The sequence below is a fragment of the Panthera tigris genome, chromosome C1 (assembly GCF_018350195.1).
Source record: "Panthera tigris isolate Pti1 chromosome C1, P.tigris_Pti1_mat1.1, whole genome shotgun sequence".
Taxonomy (NCBI): Eukaryota; Metazoa; Chordata; class Mammalia; order Carnivora; family Felidae; genus Panthera; species Panthera tigris.
In genome coordinates, this window is record NC_056667.1 from 77,756,604 (window position 1) to 77,777,274 (window position 20,671).

The 20,671-nt window shown below is 38.9% G+C and overlaps 1 long non-coding RNA gene, 1 other non-coding gene and 1 pseudogene across 2 annotated transcripts; all 3 read right to left on the reverse strand.

Annotated features, from left to right (window-relative positions):
* Positions 1 to 708: 708 nt before the first annotated feature.
* On the reverse strand, positions 709 to 838 carry LOC122241801 (annotated as a pseudogene).
* Positions 839 to 1,158: 320 nt separating this feature from the next.
* LOC122241517 lies at positions 1,159 to 19,644 on the reverse strand. Its single transcript, XR_006221698.1, has 4 exons — positions 19,121 to 19,644; positions 6,637 to 6,735; positions 1,980 to 2,094; positions 1,159 to 1,430 (listed from the first exon to the last, which is right to left on the reverse strand). It is a non-coding gene; the product is annotated as an uncharacterized LOC122241517 (long non-coding RNA).
* Positions 12,822 to 12,928, reverse strand: LOC122241627. The gene has a single exon (XR_006221869.1). It is a non-coding gene; the product is annotated as a U6 spliceosomal RNA (small nuclear RNA).
* Positions 19,645 to 20,671: the final 1,027 nt, after the last annotated feature.

A 20,671-nucleotide genomic window follows, 5' to 3' on the forward strand; every position in this document is an offset into this window, starting at 1 on the left:
CAATAACCAAGATATGGAAGCAACCTAATGTTCATCAAAAGATGGATAAAGAAGATGTGGTATATATAGACAACGGATTACTACTCAGCAATAAATAGAATGAAATCTTGCCATTTGTGACAACATGGATGGACGCAGAGGGTATTATTCTAAGTAAATAAAGTCAGAGAAAGACAAATACCAAATGATTTCACTTATATGTGGAATCTAAAAAACAAAACAAATAAAAAAGAATTTTAAATATTGTGATCAAACTGGTGGTTGCCAGAGGGAAGTTGGGTGGGAGCATGGGTGAAATAGATAAAAGGGACTAAGAGGTACAAATTTTCAGTTATAAAATAAATAAGTCATGGAGATGAAAAATAACAACATACGGAATATAGTCAGTAATATTGTGGTAATACTGTATGGTGACAGATGGTGACTACACTTATGATGAACACTGACTAATGTATAAAATTATTGAATTAATACATTGTGCAACAGAAACTATTAACATTGTATGTTAGCTATACTTAATGAAAAAAAAAAAAAAAAAAAAAAAAAAAAAAGACCAGAAACAACAAGTGTTGTCCAGGATGGGAGAAAAGAGAACCCTCAAGAACTGTCAGTGGGAATGTAAATTGGTGAAGCCACTGTGGAAAACAGTATGGAAGTTCCTCAAAAAATTAAAGTAGAAGTAGCATATGACCCAGTAAATTCCACTTCTGGAATTTATCCAAAGGAAACAAAAACATTAATTCTAAAAGATACATGCACCCCTATGTTCACTACAGCACTATTAAACTGATAAAAACAGATACTACACTTGATCTTAGCCAAAAGGCCGAGAAGCGATTCACTGCAGCACTATTTACTGTAGCCAAGATATGGGAACCACCAGAGTGTCCACCGACAAATGAATGGATAAAGAAAATGTGGCATATATAGTCAACGGAATATTACTCAGCCATAAAAAGGAAGGAAATCTTGCTACTTGCAACAATATGGACGGGCCTTTAGGGCATTATACTAAGTGAAATAAGTCAGATGGAAGAATACAAATATCATATGATCTTACTTGTATGTGTAATCTACAAATAAAAATTTTAAAATATTTAAAAACCAAGCTCAAAGATACAGAGAACAGATTGGTGGTTTCAAGACTGGTGGGGCATGGGGAGGGTTGGTGGTGAAATGGGTCAAAGGAGACAAAAGGCACCAACTTCTAGTTATAAAGTAATTAAGTCCTGGGAATATAATGTACAGCATGGGGACTATAGTTAATAATACTGTATTGCCCATTTGAAGTTTGCTGAGAGTAGATCTTAAAAGTGCTCATCACAAGAAAAAAACACGTAAATCCGGGCCAGGTGTGGTGACAGATGTCAACTAGACTTACTGTGGTGATCATTTCACAACATACGCAAATATCAAATGATGTGGTACACCTGAAATTCATAAAGTGGTACAGGTCAATTATACCTCAAAAAATGTTAAACAAAATTGTTAAAAATCACAGATAAAGAAGGGCCCCTCCATCTGTCCTACTAATGACCAGGGTATAGAGGGGAAGAAGCTGCTGTATCCCACTGCTCCCCACTCTGGGCCCAGAGACACCTCTTTAGTTTTCTCTCACACCCTGCAGGGGTAGGGCCCTCAAGTAAGGACACAGGAGCTCACTACTCACTCATTAGGAAGCAAAATGGACTAATGCCCAAATGGACCACAACCACCTCTGTCACCCGGTCACCACACAGCTCTGGGGCTATTGCATGTGCCTCTCACACACTCCTGCCAGGTTTAAGTTAGTTCAGGAGGACCAGAGCAGATTTCAGTTCAGCTCAAAGAACTGTGCTACATCTTTGTTTCTAAATGTCATTTTCCAATAAAAGGATACAAGCCTCCTTGGGAAATTGGCGGGTTCTAAGGCTGGGGTAGGAAAAATACAAGACAAGTCTGGAGCATCTTGTAGTACTGGAAAGCAAACAAGTGCTTACTACTGAAGAAAGGCATGCATGGTCCTCCACAGCAGGCTGGTCTGCAGCTCCCACTGCTCAGGCCACTGAGTGGGTAGGAAAAACCCTGGGTGATTTTAAGCTGTTCGTCCACAGGCTTTTAAACAGAAAATGGAAATAAGGTCAGAAAATAATTATCAGTTTTAAAATAAATCAATGAATAATACTGTTTGTAGATAGTACTCCTTATAGGACGTGGAGTTAGTCCACCCTTTGAGAGTGGTTTAAACTTAGTGACCTGCTTCCACAGAATAGGGAAAGGAAACACAACACCTTAACCAAGTGATGAAGTTCATATCCCCAGTGCTATCATGTGCCCCCTGATATGTGTGATGAGAAAGGACTTCACTTCTACGGTATTCTTCCCCAAAACCATAACCTGGGTCTAATTACACAAAAACAGACAAATCCAGTTTGGTCACATTTCTTCATGAAATTTGGATAGTACCTCTCATGGCACAAAGTCATGAAAACAAGGAAAGACTGACCCGGGGAGACATGTAAACTAAACACAGTATGGTATTCTAGTCTGGATCAGAACAGGAAGAGGACATTAATAGAAAAACTGGTCTGGACGTTAGTTAATAATAATAAACCAATACAGTTCCTTAGTTTTAATAAATGTACCATGGAAGTGCAAAATGTAAATAATGGGGGAAATTGGGTAAGGGGTATGCAGGAACTCTGTAATTCTCCACAGCTTTATATAAATCTGTAATTATTTCAAAATAAAAAGTTTATTTTATATATAAAAAAAAGTACTGGCTGGACATGAGAAGGGATGCAAAGACAAGGCAGTCATCGCCCTCAGAATCGTCAACCTTCCTATGGGAAGGAGACATGACAAGGGTAAATGCGTTGAAGAGGAACATCCATCCTGGTTTGCTTGGGATAGTCCCTACTTTATTATCTCAGCATCATTGGTTACAAGCATCCCTTTTACTTCCAAAAGTATTCCGATTTGGACATTAGATTTTTTGGTCACACCACTTAAAAGTACAGGGTACGGTGAGGTGGTCAGAAATAAGTGGAACATCTGTGATGGCATGGAAGGATGGATGGGGGTAAGAAGTGGAAATAGGGGGATAGGAAGGCAAAGGTATGACCCAGGCAGGGGCAGCCTCAAGAGGAAAGCCCCAGAGGCAGATAAGACCCACCATGTATTCTTTTTTAAGACACAGAAGTCTGAAATTGGAGAAAATAGAAAAACAGCAAGCATGATTAAGAAGATGGGGTCAACCAGGGTCTGGACTAGAACTCTACTGGGACAGTAAAGTATTTTCAAGCAGATGGGAGGGAAAGGGACCTTGCCACCCTACAAATGAAAAACCTACAAAATCAATTTTCTTGAGAAAGATTCTTTCCCACCCCCTTTACATACCTAGTCTTCCCAACTCTTCCTATACTTTCTCGAGGCCCTTGATATATATACTGAGCTCCAGCTCACCCAAGCTAACTCTCAACGGTATCGTGAGACCCCTCTGACACAGATATCACCATTTGCTCAGCTCTCGGTGTACACAGGACTGAGCAGCTGCTTCCCTGGCCTTGGGTGTCTGACCCAAACTGCGGTTCAGTCATATGCTCTGCTGACTCAGGGGGTACACGTCTCCTCTCCAGAACACCACTCCCTGATTTCCATGTGGCATTCTTCATTGTTGAAGTAAAGTGTTACCTTCAAAAAGCATAACCCCCAGGTCTTCTTGTGAACTCCTAATTTCAGAGAACAGGAAGAAATGTTTTACAAAAACCCTGTTGCTCTTTCAGGGAAGAGGACTTGCATTCTAAATAGCTTTACTATGAAAAATAAACTGTGATTCAGTTTCACTTTCTATTTAAATGCTTCAGGAACTAATTCATATGCTATTATTTTCAGAGAATGATGACTTTATGTGTTTTTTAAATTTTGTCCTTTGAATCATTTCATTCCCATGAGATTCTCAAACACTTAAAAACCCCACCAAACTTAATGTACTTAGTGGAATCTCTGTATGGTATTATTTGGCATCTTCTGCTTATAGTCATGATAAAAAAAACTAGCTGGTCTTCCTACTCCTTAGCAGAGAGGAGTGATGCGCTGAAGATTTACCGAGACCAAGGTAAGTGATATTATTCTAAAATATGAAAATCTTTAATAACTGCGTATTTTATGCGCTGGTAGAAAAAAGAAGAGTAAGGATGTCTAGAAGCTCACCTCTACTGGGATGTGGGTAGAGTGGGGGAACAGGGGTGACTTTCCTCTGCAATGTGCCCAGGAGGCTTGAGTGAGGTTGGGCCTAGCTTCTGGGGCGTCTGCTGCCCAGGCCTTCCTCTCATGGCGGCTAAGAGGTGTGGGGCAGTGACTGCATCAGGATGCCCCATGTAGCTGGTGATAAAATTCTCTGATGAAATTTGTTCTTTCTCAATGAAGCTCTCTTTCTCTGGGAATTCCTAGATCCTTTTCCAATTTAAACTAGCAGAATAGGAACTTTCATAAATCTGGGCCATCCAGCTCTCTGCTCTCTAAATTTTCAAGCCTTTGCATGCCCTTCCCTCTGCAAAAATATTTTTGGTTTGGAAAACTGCCAATGAAGTAACTGAGAGGTGGAATTGAACCAAACACCTTTAGATGAGAGCAGGGACACCTTTCCCTCTAAGGGAACAGACCTCACCTCAGGGGCCTGTGGAGAGAAGCCCGCTCCAAGGTGCCAGTTTTCATTTGGCTTCCCAGCACCTCTGCAGTCATAACCAAAGCGAAGGAGAATATTGCATGACTTCAGAAGAAAGCCGGCCACCTTGCAACATCTTCAGGAAATTCTGCACTCCCCTAGGGCTTGCAAAACTCCCTATGTCTTGCAGACCAAAGGCAAGATCTCAGTCATCTAGCTCTAGTTTGCATAATTAAAAAAGTGGAAGCTGGTTATTTTCTGAGTGACCCTTGGCCCAACCAAGCTCTCAGGGCCTGTGACAGAAATAAGATAGCAATGAAATGAACTGTTTTAACAGTGAAAACTCATACTATTTACATGAGTAGGAAAAGCCAGGCCTGTGAATGTCCATCTCCTCTTACCTACAAGGTTCACACAGCCAAAACAGCGTCCACTGATGGTGCTATAACGTTATTCTTTTGAAGATGGCACATATACAACTTAATGTAATTTCATGCCATGATCTGTAAGGCTTTTCAGAGAAACAATTTACTAACATCTTCTATAATACCTTTTATCTTCCTTTTCGATGTGGAAAAGCATAGCCTGTGATCTGTTAATTTGGTCCCTTTCACATCTTAACGTCTTTCTGGTCCTTCTCCCCCTGTCCTATTAATATGTTATCCAACTTAGGGGGAAAAAATTAAAACACAGAAGTTTAGAGCTACATCTAGTATGGCCACACAGAGGAAGAGAAAGTCCACCTTCAAAGTAAACAGAGCAGCTCTGCCTCTTCCATATCGGGCATGCAGACAGATTTCCTTTGTACAAAGAGTCTTGCTACTAGGGGGAAAACTTTGAAAATCACTCAGCAACTCTAAACCCCTCACCGTAAACAAGCACAAATCAAGACACAGGGAGGTTTTCCTGGCACAAGGTCACTTTTAGCAGAGCCACTGCTTGGAAACAAGGTTTCAAACTCCTAGTTCATGACAACAGACCCCCCCCCCCCCCACTACCTTAGGAGGGACAGAGGAAGCTCCACATGGGCCTCTTTCAATCAAAAGCCACCTGGGATGAGGGCAGCCATTCTGTCTGCGGGAGCTAAACTGAGGTCCCTCAACCTCCACCCCCACTTCCGTTGCAGAACAAGGGTCACTGCCACAGGGGGAGCTGAACCTGTGGACAGGTTCTGGTTTGAGTCAGAGTACAATTTCGTTTTAAGGCCCAGAAATTTTTTATTTGGATCCTCCAGGCTTGGTTAGAGGTTGAGAGACCATGGGGCCACCTAGCAGCCCTTGGCTTTTCCAAGTTTGGGAAGACAACTCCATCACAATAGGAGTTTCTCGGAGAAAGCTGCTACCACAGGGAAGGAATATTTACTAAGTGGGACAGGAAGCGACTGCTGAAGACCTTTTTAACCCACTTCTGTAAGGTTCACTTCGATAAAACCAGCCAGTCAACATGCCTTTCACATCTTTGTTCTGTTATTAAAGCCTTGAGTTTTTTGTACAAAGTGACACACACACACACACACACACAAGAAAGCTAGCTTGCTCATGTTGGTCAAACTGAAGATATCTACAGAAGTAGGGTTCTGGGCCACTTTGGAGGTGGGAGTAATAAATGTCACATTAATATAAAGGTCTGTCAAAGTTTCTGGATTCTTTTTTTTTTTTTTTTTTGAATACATGAAATTTACTGGCTGGATAAAGTCAGTCTTCATCTTGTTCAGCTCCAGGCCCTGTGAAGAGGGCTGGGCTGGTGGGGTAAGTACAGGATGGGCAGACCTGACCCTGCAGCCTAAGTTATTTTAGCATCTAGGCAGCCTGGAGTTTAGGCACAATGGAGTTTTAAGAAACTGTCCTCTCCCCCCACACACAACCAGCATTCCTGGGGAGCGTCCTAACATCTGCCCGGGGCTTCAAAACCATGCACATTCATTCATTCATTCAACCAAAATTTACTGAGCACTCAATTCAGGCTAGGTCTTTCCTTCCGGAACTACTCACTGAGTGCCTTCCATGGTGTTCTGTCAGTTTCTCGAGGAGATATGGAGGACTGCATCCTGCTTACTCCCACTCCGCATAGGAGCTTATGGTTAGCCTGGGCTATAAAACAGCAGAATGGGAAAAGGCTGGGATTTGTGGCCAGACGGACCCAATTGAGATCCTAACATTGGGGCAATTGGCAATAACTAGTTGCTTGATCTTGAGCAGGTGGTTAAAGTTCTCTGAGTCTCAGCTTCTTTAGATGAAAACGGCAGATAATACAATTTATTTCTTATGAAGTTATTTGTTTAATGGGATATAAAGACATGTTAGGTAAATACATATGGACCACCAATATTAGGTAAAAACCTTTTTTAAGATTCAGTACAATTTTTATTTTAATAATGCTTGTACATAATTACAACAGTAACACCTACAAAGCTCTCACTTTGAACCAGGCACTATTCCAGATATTTTACATAGATTAAACTAGTTCACCCTAACAATAACTTTCTGAGGTAAGCACAACAATTACGTAGTTTTCAACAAATGATGTAACTGAGGAACAGAGAGGTTGAGTGATTTGCCCAAGGTCACACAATCAGCAAGTGCCAGTACCTGGCTTCAAGTCATGTCCATATACATACAGTTCAGTGATTCAGAAAATTCTGGAAGACTTATTATGAGAAGCAGCCACTCTGCATTTCTTGCCTTGTTGTCCCCCCTCTTTCTATGTAACTAGTGCTTATAAAGATGAGGATTTAAGTCTCTTTCACCATTCCTGGAAACCACCACACACCACTCACACACCACACTTCTCCTCTTCCACCCTTTCAATATCAATTTTTAGTTGGATTAATATTCAATGCTTATATCCCTATCACCTGTAACACTACTACAGGCAAGCTCTGCAGTCTTCCATCATTCTCCTTCCTCCTTACACAACTAGTAACTAAATACTTGTCTTATTATTTTGCTTAGTTTCTATGCACCTTCCACTAACCCATCTCCAAACTTTCCACTGTGTTAATCTCCTCTTCATCTATTCAAACACATTGTAAGTCCCTGGATCCCTTGAACACACCTTTCCCAGAGCCTTTCTGCTCCAATCTAGACTGGATGCTTCTAGTCCTGCTGTATAGCCATATCCCAGGAGCCCCTTTCATCATCCTTAGAATTCCTTTAACTTCTTTCTTGGGCCAGTTCCACCCGGGTTTTTTACCTTTTCATGAAGTTGAATTTCTCAATTTTTCTTTTTTCTTTTTTTAAGGATAGCTTTTCTTTTTTTTTTTTTAATGTTTATTTATTTTTGACAGAGAGAGAGAGAGAGAGAGAGAGACAGAGCATGAGCAGCAGAGGGGCAGAGAGAGAGGGAGACACAGAATCCGAAGCAGGCTCCAGGCTCTGAGCTGTCAGCACAGAGCCCGACGTGGGGCTCAAACTCACAGACTGTGAGATCATGACCTAAGCCGAAGTCGGATGCTCAACCGAATGAGCCACCCAGGTGCCCCTCTTTTTTTGTTTGTTTGTTTGTGGCTTTTGTATCCTATTTAAGAAATCCTTGCCTACTGTGCAGTGGTGATATTTTTCTACAATTTCTTCTAGAAGTTTTATAATTTTAACTTTTATGTTTAGGTCTGGGATCCATTTTTAGCTGCTTTTGTGTATGGTGTGAAGTAAGGGTTGAGGCTCTTTATCTCAATATAGATATCCACTTGATCCAGCATCATTTCTTTTAAAAACCCTCCTCCCCATCGAAATACATTGGTCTTTTTTTAAAAACTCAATGGACTATTTATGTGTGGGCCTATATCTAAACTCTCTATCATCTTCTATTAACCGTTATATCTATCCCTATGCTAGTACCAGAATGTCTTGATAATTGCAACTTTATAGGGAGTCTTCAAATTAAGTAGTGTAAGACTTCCAACTTTGTTCCATTCAAAATTGTTCTGGCCATTCTAGGTTCTTTGTGTTACCCTGTAAATTTTAGAATCAGCTTGATTGTGATTGCACTGAATCTACAGGTCAATTTGGAAAAACTGACATCTTAACAACATTAAGTCTTCTTGTCCACAAACATGGTATATCTCTCCATTCATGTAGGTCTACTCTAACGCAGTAATGTTTGGTAGTTTTTAGTGTACAAATCTCAAACAAATCTTGTAAAATGTGTCTTTGAATATTTCATGTGTTTTTGTTTGTTTGTTTCTTAAAAAATAGACTTCAGTTTTTAGAGCAGTTTTAGGCTCACAACAAAATCCAAGTACAGAGAGTTTCTATGTAACCCATATTTCCCCTCACATACAATCTCCCCAAGCTAGGGTGTTTCATATGCTATTGTAAATGGTATTTTTATTTTTACTTTTAAAACAGTTTAAGTATTTTTTTTAATTTTATTTATTTAAGTAATCTCTACACCCAACATTGGACTTAAACTCATAACCCCATAATCAAGAGTTGCATGCTCTTCTGACTGAGCCAGCCAACACCCCTATAAGTGATATTTTAAAAACCCCATTTCAAAATTATTCATTGCTAGTATACAAGGGAAAAATTAAACATTAACTTGTATCCTGTGAACTTATCAACATACTTATTAGTTCCAGTAGTTTTTCTGTAGAATCCTTAGGATTTTCTACATACCCCAATCATGTCATCTGCAAATAAATACTATTTTACTTCTTCTTTGCCAATCTGTATGTCTCCCTTTACTGCTATAGCTAGGACCTTCAGAAAGATATTACATATAAGTGGTAAAAGCAGACATCCATCTTAGAGGGAAAATATTTAGTCTTTTACCATTAAGTATAGCATCAGTTGTAGGTTTTCATGAGAGGTCCTTCACCAGATTGATGAAGTTCCCAGGTATTCATACTTTACTGAGAGGTTTGTGCCTTTTTTTTTTTTAGTTTATTTATTTATTTTGAGAGAAAGAAAGAAAGAAAGAGAGAGAGCACGTACGCATGAGTCGGGGGGAGGGGCAGAGAGAGAGGGAGAGGGAGAGAATCCCAAGCAAGCTCCACACTGTCAGTGCTAAGCCCGACATGAAGCTCGAACCCATGAACCATGAGATCATGACCTGAGCCAAAATCAAAAGTCAGGTGTTTAACCAGCTGAGCCACCCAGGCACCCTGAGGTTTATGTCTTTTTAAATCATAAATAAGTGTTGAATCTTGCCAAAGGCTTTTGATGCATCTATAGAGATGATATTTTTTCCCTTCATTTCTGCTAATGTTGTAAGTTACACTTGTTTGACATATAAATATTAAATAGCCTTGCATTCCTGGGATAAACCCCACTGAATCATAATGTATTTTCCTTTTAGTATTCATTTTGCTAATAGTTTGTTAAGGATTTTACCTATGTCCGTAATGGATATTAGTTTGTAATTTTTTTCTTGTAATGTCTCTCTCTGGTTTTGAAATCAAACTGATATTGGCCTCATAAAATGAGCTGAAAAGTTCACTATCTAATTTTACTTTCTGAAAGTTAAGTATTATTTCTTCCTTAAATGTTTGATAGAATTCACCAGTAGCACCATCAAGAATTTCTGGGAGAATTTAATATAATTTTAATTACTTTCATTATTATATTGATATTCAGGAATATTTCTCCCTGAGTCAGTGTTAAAAATTTGTGTCTTCCAAGGAATTATCCCATTTCATCCAAGTTTTCAAGCGTATTCCCATAGTTATTCATAATATCCTTTTCTTATCTCCTTAGTTAATGTAGGATTTTAGAAATGTTTTCTCTTTTCCCAGATCCTGATAATTTGTGTCTTCTTTTTCTTGATTATTCTATTTAGATGTTATCAATTATATTGATTTTTAAAAATCAAATATTTAGTTTCACTGATTTTCTCTTTTTTCTATTTTTTGATTCATTGTTTGCTGATCTTTATTATATCCTTTCTTCTACTTCCTTTGGGTTCAAATTGCTCCTCTGCTCCTAGCTTCTTAAGGTGGAAGTCTAGATCATGCGTTTGAGACCTGTCTTCATTTCTAAGATAAGCTATAAATTTTCTTCTAAGGACTGTCTAAGCTGCATCCCATAAGTTTGAAAACTTTCATCTTCATTTAAAATATTTTAAAATTTCCTTGTGATTTCTAACTTTACCTTTACATTATTTAGAAGTGTGTTGTTTTTTCTGAATATATATTATTAATTTTTAACTTAATTCCACTCTTATTAGAGAACGTACGTACTCTGTATGATTTAATTGTTTTACATTAATTGAGATTGGGGTTTTTTTTAGTGTTTTTTTTTTTTTTTTTTGAGAAAGAGAGCATGAGCAGCAGAAGGATGAAAAGAGAAGGGGGCAGAGAATCTGAAACTGGCTCTGTGCTGACAGCAGCAAGTCCAATAAGGGGCTCAAACTCATAAAAAGCGATATCATGACCTGAGCTGAAGTCAGATACTCAACTGACTGAGCCACCCAGGGACCCCTGTTTTATGGCTCGTAATATGGCCTACTTTGGTGAATGTTTCATATGCACTTGAAAGGAATGTGTATTCTGCTGTTTTTGGTAATGTATTCTGTAAATGTCAACTAGGTTGAGTTGGCTGATAGTATTGTTTTTTATCTTCTATATCTCTACTAATTTTTTCAGTTTGTTTGAAGGAAGAATATTGAAATATCTAACAATAATCCTGAGTTTGTTCATTTCTCTATCAATTTTTGCTGCATTTATTTTGAAGCTCTGTTATTGGGTGTACACACATTTAGAATTGTTATGTCCTCTTGACCAACTGTACTCTCAATTATTATGAAATGACCCTATTTATTCCATGTAACATTTCTTGTTCTAAGGTATACTTTGATATTAACATAGTCATTCTAGTTTTGTTATGATTGGTGCTTACATGGTATAAGTTATCCATCCTTTTAATCTATGTGTATGTTTGTATTTAAAATGGGTTTCCTCCATCAAAACCTTAGAGGAGAAAGCAGGAAAAGACCTCTCTGACCTCAGCTGTAGCAATCTCTTACTCGACACATCCCCAAAGGCAAGGGAATTAAGAGCAAAAGTGAATTACTGGGACCTTATGAAGATAAAAAGCTTCTGCACAGCAAAGGAAACAACCAACAGAACTAAAAGGCAACCAACGGAATGGGAAAAGATATTTGCAAATGACTTATCGGACAAAGGGCTAGTATCCAAAATCTATAAAGAGCTCACCAAACTCCACACCCGAAAAACAAATAACCCAGTGAAGAAATGGGCAGAAAACATGAATAGACACTTCTCTAAAGAAGACATCCGGATGGCCAACAGGCACATGAAAAGATGTTCAACGTCGCTCCTTATCAGGGAAATACAAATCAAAACCACACTCAGATATCACCTCACGCCAGTCAGAGTGGCCAAAATGAACAAATCAGGAGACTATAGATGCTGGAGAGGATGTGGAGAAACGGGAACCCTCTTGCACTGTTGGTGGGAATGCAAATTGGTGCAGCTGCTCTGGAAAGCAGTGTGGAGGTTCCTCAGAAAATTAAAAATAGACCTACCCTATGACCCAGCAATAGCACTGCTACGAATTTACCCAAGGGATACAGGAGTACTGATGCATAGGGGCACTTGTACCCCAATGTTTATAGCAGCACTCTCAACAATAGCCAAATGATGGAAAGAGCCTAAATGTCCATCAACTGATGAATGCATAAAGAAATTGTGGTTTATATACACAATGGAATACTACATGGCAATGAGAAAGAATGAAATATGGCCTTTTGTAGCAACGTGGATGGAACTGGAGAGTGTGATGCTAAGTGAAATAAGCCATACAGAGAAAGACAGATACCATATGGTTTCACTCTTATGTGGATCCTGAGAAACTTAACAGAAACCCATGGGGGAGGGGAAGGAAAAAAAAAAAAAAAAAAAGAGGTTAGAGTGGGAGAGAGCCAAAGCATAAGAGACTGTTAAAAACTGAGAACAAACTGAGGGTTGATGGGGGGTGGGAGGGAGGGGAGGGTGGGTGATGGGTATTGAGGAGGGCACCTTTTGGGATGAGCACTGGGTGTTGTATAGAAACCAATTTGACAATAAATTTCATATATTAAAAAATTAATTAATTAATTAATTAATTAATTAAATAAAATGGGTTTCCTCTGGATAGTGCACAGTTGGGTCTTGCTTTTTTTTTTCTTTTTTTATTGTCTTTAATTCTAGTTAGTTGACATACAGTGTTATATTAGTAAAAATATGGAACGCTTCACGAATTTGCATGTCATCCTTGCGCAGCAGCCACGCTAATCTTCTCTGTATCATTCCAATTTTAGTATATGTGCTGCCGAAGCGAGCACAGGGGTCTTGCTTTTTTAATCCAGTTGGTCTGACCATCTCTGCCTTATAAGTGGGGTGTTTGGATTCTTTATAATAAATATAATTATTAAGATGGTTGGGCTTAATTCTACCATCTTCCTATTTGTTTATTTGGTCCTATCTGTTCATTGTTCTTTTTTTCCTTTGCTCCTGACTTAAAAAAAAAAATTTTTTTTTAACGTTTATTTGAGAGAGAGAGAGAGAGAGAGAGAGGGAGAGAGAACACATGTGTGCAAGTTGGAAAGGGGCAGAGAGATAGGAGAGACAGTGCAGAGCCTGACATGGGTTCAATCTCGCCAACTGTAAGATCACATAACCTAAGCCAAAATCAAGACTCAGACGCTTAACCAACTGAACCACCCAGGCGCCCCTATTCCTGACTTCTTTTGTAATAATTGAATATTTTTAGCCCTCCATTTAATCTACAAGATTAGTTTATTAGCTATACCTCTTTGTTTTAGAAGTTTTTTTTTTTAGTAGTTACTCTAGGATTTGAAACATGTATATTTTACTTATTTATTATTTACATTTTCATTTTACACTTATTTCAAATAATGTTTATTATATCACTTCTGGCATAATGTAAAAATGTCATAACAAAAATATACTATCATTTCATTTCTCCCATCCTTCGTGCTACTATTGTCACACATTTCACTTCTACAGATGGTCTAAATCCTACCATGCATGTAATTTTTGCTTTAACTTATAAACTATAAATACATTTTAAAATGAAGGAGAAGAAAGTGTTTTATATTTACTCATATATATACCATTTCAAGCACTCTTCATTTCTTTGTGTAAATCCATATTCCCACCTGATATTTTCTTTCTGCCTGAATAATCTTTCACATGGTGCAAGTTTCTGGACAACAAATTCTTTCGACTTTTGTTTGTATGAAAAGCCTCTTTCTTTCTTTTTGTTTTTTTGTATGTTTTTTGTTTGTTTGTTTGTTTGTTTTTTGCCTTCACGTTTGAAAAATAGTTTCACTTATGTCCAAATTGTCTTATTTTTTTCTTTTGGCACTTTAAAGAAGCCATTCCATTGTCTCTTGGCTTGCATAGCTTTACACATGAAGTCTGTAGTAACTCTTTTCTTTTAATTTTGTTAACGTTTTTATTATTGAGAGACAGAGAGACACAGAGCATGAGCAGGGGAGGGGTAGAGAGAGAGGGAGACACAGAATCTGAAATAAGCTCCAGGCTCTGAGCTGTCAGCACAGAGCCCGACGAGGGACTCAAACTCACAAACCATAAGATCATGACCTGAGCTGAAGCTGGTCGCCCAACCAACTGAGCCACCCAGGCACCCCTGTAGTAATTCTTATCTTTGTTTTTCTGTACATACTGATTTTTATCTTTAGCTCTTTAATATTAGTTTTTAACAACTTGATTATGATATGGTTTGATATGAGTTTCTGTGTATGTAAGTTTATTCTATTTAGCATCTTGTATCTTTGTCTTAGCATTTTTATCTAATTTAGAAAAATTTTCATCATTTTTTCTTATTACTTCTTAGTATTTATGGTGCACCTGGGTGGCTCAGTCGCTTGAGCATCTTACTCTTGATTGCAGCTCAAGTCATGATCCCAGGGTCGTGGGATCAAGCCTCACATTGGGGTCGTGCCGAGCATGGAATCTGCTTAAGATTCTCTCTCTCTTTTCCTCTGACCCTCCCCCACTCACACACACACTCTCTCTCTCAAAAATAAATAAATTAATTAATTAATAACTTAAAAAGAGATTTCTGGAGAACTTTTCTGTATAACTCCCTTTTGTATGCAATTCTTCCTTACAACTTTCAGTTGCCTCAGTTTCCCTGAACTCCAATCTCTCTCTTCAACTAAGTGTGACCACCATGCCATACTTGGGATTCCCCTCCCAGCTTCGTGATCTGGAATGTGCTTCCAGGTAGAAACCTAAGTGATAATAGAACTTGCCTCATTTTTCTCTCTTCTCTCAGGAATCACAATCTGTGATACCTCTAGTCCAATATCAGAAAACAGGTGTTTCATACTCTTTATAAGAGTTTCCAGTGATTTCTGTGGCAGGATAAAAGTGGCCCCTATTAGTTCATCATGGATTAAAACAGAAGTCCACTTTATGCTTTACTAAAAATCCATTTACTGACAACTTTTGGAAGGGAGTGGGGAGTAAACATGTGTTCAATCCAGCATGTTTAGCCACCCACCTTAATTTTAAAATCTGTAAATAAAACAATAATATTATTTAAATTAATAATTACTTCAAACAGTGAGAGAGACTAACTGCTTTCAACTTTTTACCAAGATGTCTACAGTCAGCTCAATGAGGATTGGCTTGAATCAGGTTCCACACCTACTTGCTTTCTTTACTTACTTTCAACAGGATCTTTTGATAAAATAATTGTGCCAAAAGTTTGTTCTGCTTTTTCTCTAAACCCAATATTTATTATTTTCTTAGGCTGGTTATTCAAAGATCTTCACAATTATATGACTTATATGTAATTTTGCATCAAGAAGTACAATTTTGAATAACAGTCTTATCATTTTGGTCTCTTCTTTACATTTACTGACAAAATTAGCTTCCTACACTCACTCTAGGAAATATTACTTGATTTACCAGAGAGGTAATCATATTTTGTTTAAAAATTGTGTCCAAATTTGGTGGCGTTTTGCCACTATAGGGCAAAGTGTTACAAGAAACAGTGTCTTTGGGGACCATTGTCCATTGCATTGGACAATGCAATAAAGTCCAATTTTCAAACATTCAGCAATGTATTTCCTAACTGAACATCTCTTTTCTAGATAATATACTAACTCAAAACTCTCATAGATTATTTTGTCCTAGCTCATACAGATTCATGCTGTATATTCATACTGTAACCATATTCAATAATTATACTTACAGAATTATTCTGTATTATACTATTGATAATATTATCTTCATCATTAACTGTACCCTTCAATTACTTTAGATTCATAAGATTTAATACAATACGAAAGTAACTTTAAAAACATAAATGTTTATAACTAAGAATTTTAACACTAACAAGATGTGAAACACATTATACAAAATAATCTATAATTGATCACTCAAATTAGCTATGATTAACTGACCAAAATACAGTTGCAGTGAATATCATAAAACAATTATTAATAAGGTAATAGAATTTCTATAGAAATCTTAATTACTCTTACATTTAAAATTAGTGAAGTGTCAATGGAGTACTACATGGCAATGAGAAAGAATGAAATATGGCCCTTTGTAGCAATGTGGATGGAACTGGAGAGTGTTATGCTAAGTGAAATAAGCCATACAGAGAAAGACAGATACCATATGTTTTCACTCTTATGTGGATCCTGAGAAACTTAACAGAAACCCATGGGGGAGGGGAAGGAAAAAAAAAAAGAGGTTAGAATGGGAGAGAGCCAAAACATAAAAGACTCTTAAAAACTGAGAACAAACTGAGGGTTGAGGGGGGGTGGGAGGGCGGGGAGGGTGGGTGATGGGTATTGAGGAGGGCACCTTTTGGGATGAGCACTGGGTGTTGTATAGAAACCAATTTGACAATAAATTTCATATACTGAAAAAATAAAAATAAATAAAAAATAAAAATAAAAAAATAAAATAAAATTAGTGAAGTGTATGTGAACAAAATTGTTTGATCATTTTTTTTCTCTAAATTCATCACACCAGTTGCAAACTCCTTGGCAAACCACCAGAGTTTCATAGACCATCTCTGTGAAACCCTGTTTCAAGGATAGGCATTTGTATTTCTAATTAGTGGTAGTATTTACTGATTTTCAGTGATTCATACATAGAAGACACCTAATATCCATGTAATAAGTTATTAAGCAACATATTTTGGTTTCATACATGTTAAGTACTATTCTAAACTCTGAGGATATAGCAGTGAACAAGACAGATATTGTTTCTATTCTGGAGGTACTTCCTATCTAGTGAAAAGAAGGAGACAGTACAAAGAAAGCAGATAAGTTCAGAACATGTTAATAATATAAAGGAAATAGTGTAATGAGATAAAGTGTGACTTAAGGAGTTACTTTGAATTGGGTATTCAGGAAAGACCTGAGGAGGTTACTGTTGAACAGAATGCTGAGTGATGAGAAGGAAGTAGGCATTGAGGAGCTGAGACCATTCTAGGCAGAAGGCTTAGCAAGTGGAAAGGCCTTGAGGCAGTGGTAATGGTTTGGCCTTTTTGGGAAATGGAGAGAAGGCTGAGGTGTCTGAAGCAGAATGAACAAAAGGAATATGGGATAAGAAGAGGCTGGGAAGGCACCCATGTACCAGAAAAGCAGAACCTTGTGAGCTGTGGAGATGAGTTTGGGAAGCTACTGGAAGACTGTAAACAGGGGAGTGACTGAACTAATTTGCCTTTATAAAATATCACTAAATATTCCACAGAGTACAGAGGAGTTGGAGAGAGGCAGAGTGAGAGCAGGAAGACCAGTTACAAGGGTATTTAATAATCCAAGCTAGAGGTAACTAGGGTGGGAAGCAGTACAGATGGAGAGAAGTAGATGGATTTGGGAAGTATTTTTCATATAGAGCAAGTAAGACTTGTCAATGCATTGAATGAATTAATGCATGAGATAATTAATGCATAGTCACTAAAATGGGGAGATCTGAAAGGAGGAAGGTCAACATGTGCTACAGAAGTTAAGGAAAGCTTTCTGGAGAAGGCAGAATGGGAGCTGGGCTTGCAAGATGAGCTAGCTATGGCTGAGAAGTTCAACAGTAGGAATCCAGTTGCAAACAAAACCAGTGAGGTGTGAGTGAGCTTCAATGTGTCTGGGGACTCATGAGGAACTGCCTGCTAGCTAGATGTTGAGGAATGAGCAGGATAGTGGGGTAGAGTGGAATGGGAAGGGGCTGGATCATGGAAGATCTGAAAAGCCCAGAAGGGTGAACTCTGTCTATCCCTATCCAACCCCCAGAACAGCTATACCTTGGACTTGTACCAGGGAGACTGACAATGAGCCTTTTCTCCAAGTTCCATGCCTGAGCCTAGGTACCCATCTCACTGCTTTCCAGGAGAGGCCCCAAGTGCTCACTGATCTGCCCAACATCAAGGTGACCTGGGTGAGCTGGGAGCTAGAGCAAGTCCCTGCTATATTTACCATCCCTGGCAGATATGGCAACACCTAACACTGTAGAAATGCTTCAGATAACAAGTAAATTATCCCATAAACTCTGAGCTAGAGGCATCAGTCTGTCTCTGACAAAAGTGATGGGTTTTCCCCAGCACCAGATGGGAAGCACCCCCAGGACTGCCTTGGAGACCACCCACACCCAGGGCTCTGCCTCCTCCTTCTCTCAGCAGTCCATAAGCCTAGCCTTTGCTGTCTCCACAAAGGAAGGAGTGTATCTCACAACTCCATAACAAGACCCCTGTTACACCCAGAGAGAAGGCCTGGATTTTAAAATGCCAGACTCTCTAAGAGACCTCATTGGGCCAGTCAAGCTTAGATTCATAGATCCTGATCCCTCTGTGACTGTACCAGATACTTCCCTACCACATGTGGTTCCAGCTCAACTGTGAGCTGTACAGGAAGAAGGATGCTGCCTCTCTCATACATACTCTTCCCCAGAAGCTGACAGAGCATTTAGAACACATTTTCTAAAAAATAAAATAAATAAAATAAATAAATAAAATAAAATAAAATAAAATAAAATAAAATAAAATAAAATAAAATAAAATAAAATAAATAATAAATGATTGGCTGTGATGTGGACATAAGGGACGGGACACAAAAACTACTCAATGCTTAAATAGCTCCCCTGGAAGTCTGCCCACCTCCTTGATGGAAACAACAGCTGCCTTTTACTTGGTTGTGTATAATGTATGACAAAGGTGCTAGGCTTTTGCTTATTTCCCACATTATCTCATTTAATATTCACATCTACCCTTTAAGGTGTGCATTCCTATCCACATTTTACTGATGAGTACATTGAAAGGCAGATGAGGTCACATACTAGCAAGAGGCAGAGCCAGGTCTCCTACCCCAGACTAACCAACCCCAAAGCCCTCATCCTTTCAGATCATAGTCCTAAAGCAATTCTGTGGGTGAAAGCACAGGAGTCTCCCACCTGCCACTCTGGAGGGCAATTCAGCAGCCCTGTAGCTCCCCTCCCACCTCAGCAGGAAGCCGTTTATCAGATTAACAACCCACCTGCTCCCACAGCAGAAAGCAGGGCTCTGAGGAAACAGAACTGGGCTTAGTTGGGCTCTCTGTGGGGACCAAGGACCCAGGAACATCTTGGGCCTTACAGCAGGGAAGCCACTTTGTGCTTTTTCCCTTCCAAGGAGGAGACTAGAATGTGTTCTATGACCTCATTGTTAGCATGAAGTAATAGGAAGAACACAGGATTTGAAGCCAGACAGATGTGGGCTTGAGTCCTGATAAGCTTTATGATCTTGGACAAGCCACTTTGACTCTCCGTGTTTCAGTTCTTTCAGCTGAAGAAGAGTTTAATGCCACTTCCCTCATGGGACTGTCTTGGGCATTAAATGAGATGGCAGATCTAAGGAGCCCACAGCACAGCTGGCACCCAACAGTGCTGTCAAGCAAGAGCTCTCCTTTCCTCTCAACTGGATAGGGCAACCGTTAAGGGGCCCACTTGTCAGATGAGCAAACTGAGGTGCCAAGAGATTGAGTAGCCGACAGCTAGGAGCAGAAATCATCTCCTAACTCACAAAATGACACTTTTTTCAATCTTTCTTTCTTTCTTTCTTTCTTTCTTTCTTTCTTTCTTTCTTTCTCTTCTTCCTTCCTTCCTTCTTTTCTTTCTTTCTTTCTTTCTTTCTTTCTTTCTTTCTTTCTTTCTTTCTCTTTCCTTCTTCCTTCCTTCCTTCCTCCCTCCCTCCCTCTCTTTCTTTCTTTCTTTCTTTCTTTCTTTCTTTCTTTTCTTTCCTTCTTTCTGGCTTCTCAAAAGCAAAAACAGGTAATTCTCCCCAAATCTGTTTTGCCTTGAATATGTAGCTGTCTGGGTGCTCCTCCTCTTCTCCTTGCTTCCCTTCCCCAAATTCTTATCTCACCAGTCTCTTTACACACAAATCAGACTGATCATCATAAAGTAATAGAGAAGCTCACAGGCAGAAGGAGAGGTGAATACAATTCTCTCCACAAGCAAGACAAACCCTCTCTGTTGATGCAAAATCATGACTCACTCGAAACCTTTTATGATGGCCAGATGCTGAGCACATCTAAATTGCTTCAAATTGCTTCTACAATGTATATTAGTGGTGGGGAGGGGAACAACCAACATCTATATATATTTATACATTTACCAGGAAATGTGTTTATATTGTTTTCCAATCAGGATTTACCACAAGCAAGGAGTTCCACCCCTAATGAATAGGCTAAACCCAGCCCATTGTCAACAGAGAAAAGTTCACCTCAAACATAAAAGATTTTAAATCAAATTAGATGTTAGAAGAGCATGATTCTCAGCATTATTGGGCAGCCAGAGTTATCTGGCAGGGTGAGTGATGGTTGTTTCTGGGCTCAAACTTTATCCCAGAAGCCTTGGAAGCTAGGCAAGGGAGACTTCCAAGGAAGGAATGGATCTCTTTTTGACCTGCAACTGTTCCACATTTAGGTTGTTGGAAATTCCTGTGTGGTCTGTAACCACTCAGAGCCCATCCTTGGGCTGACCCACAGCCAGGAGCCTTGTACTAGCCCAAATCACTCTGGAGCCACAGCTCGGAACTTCTCCAAGAC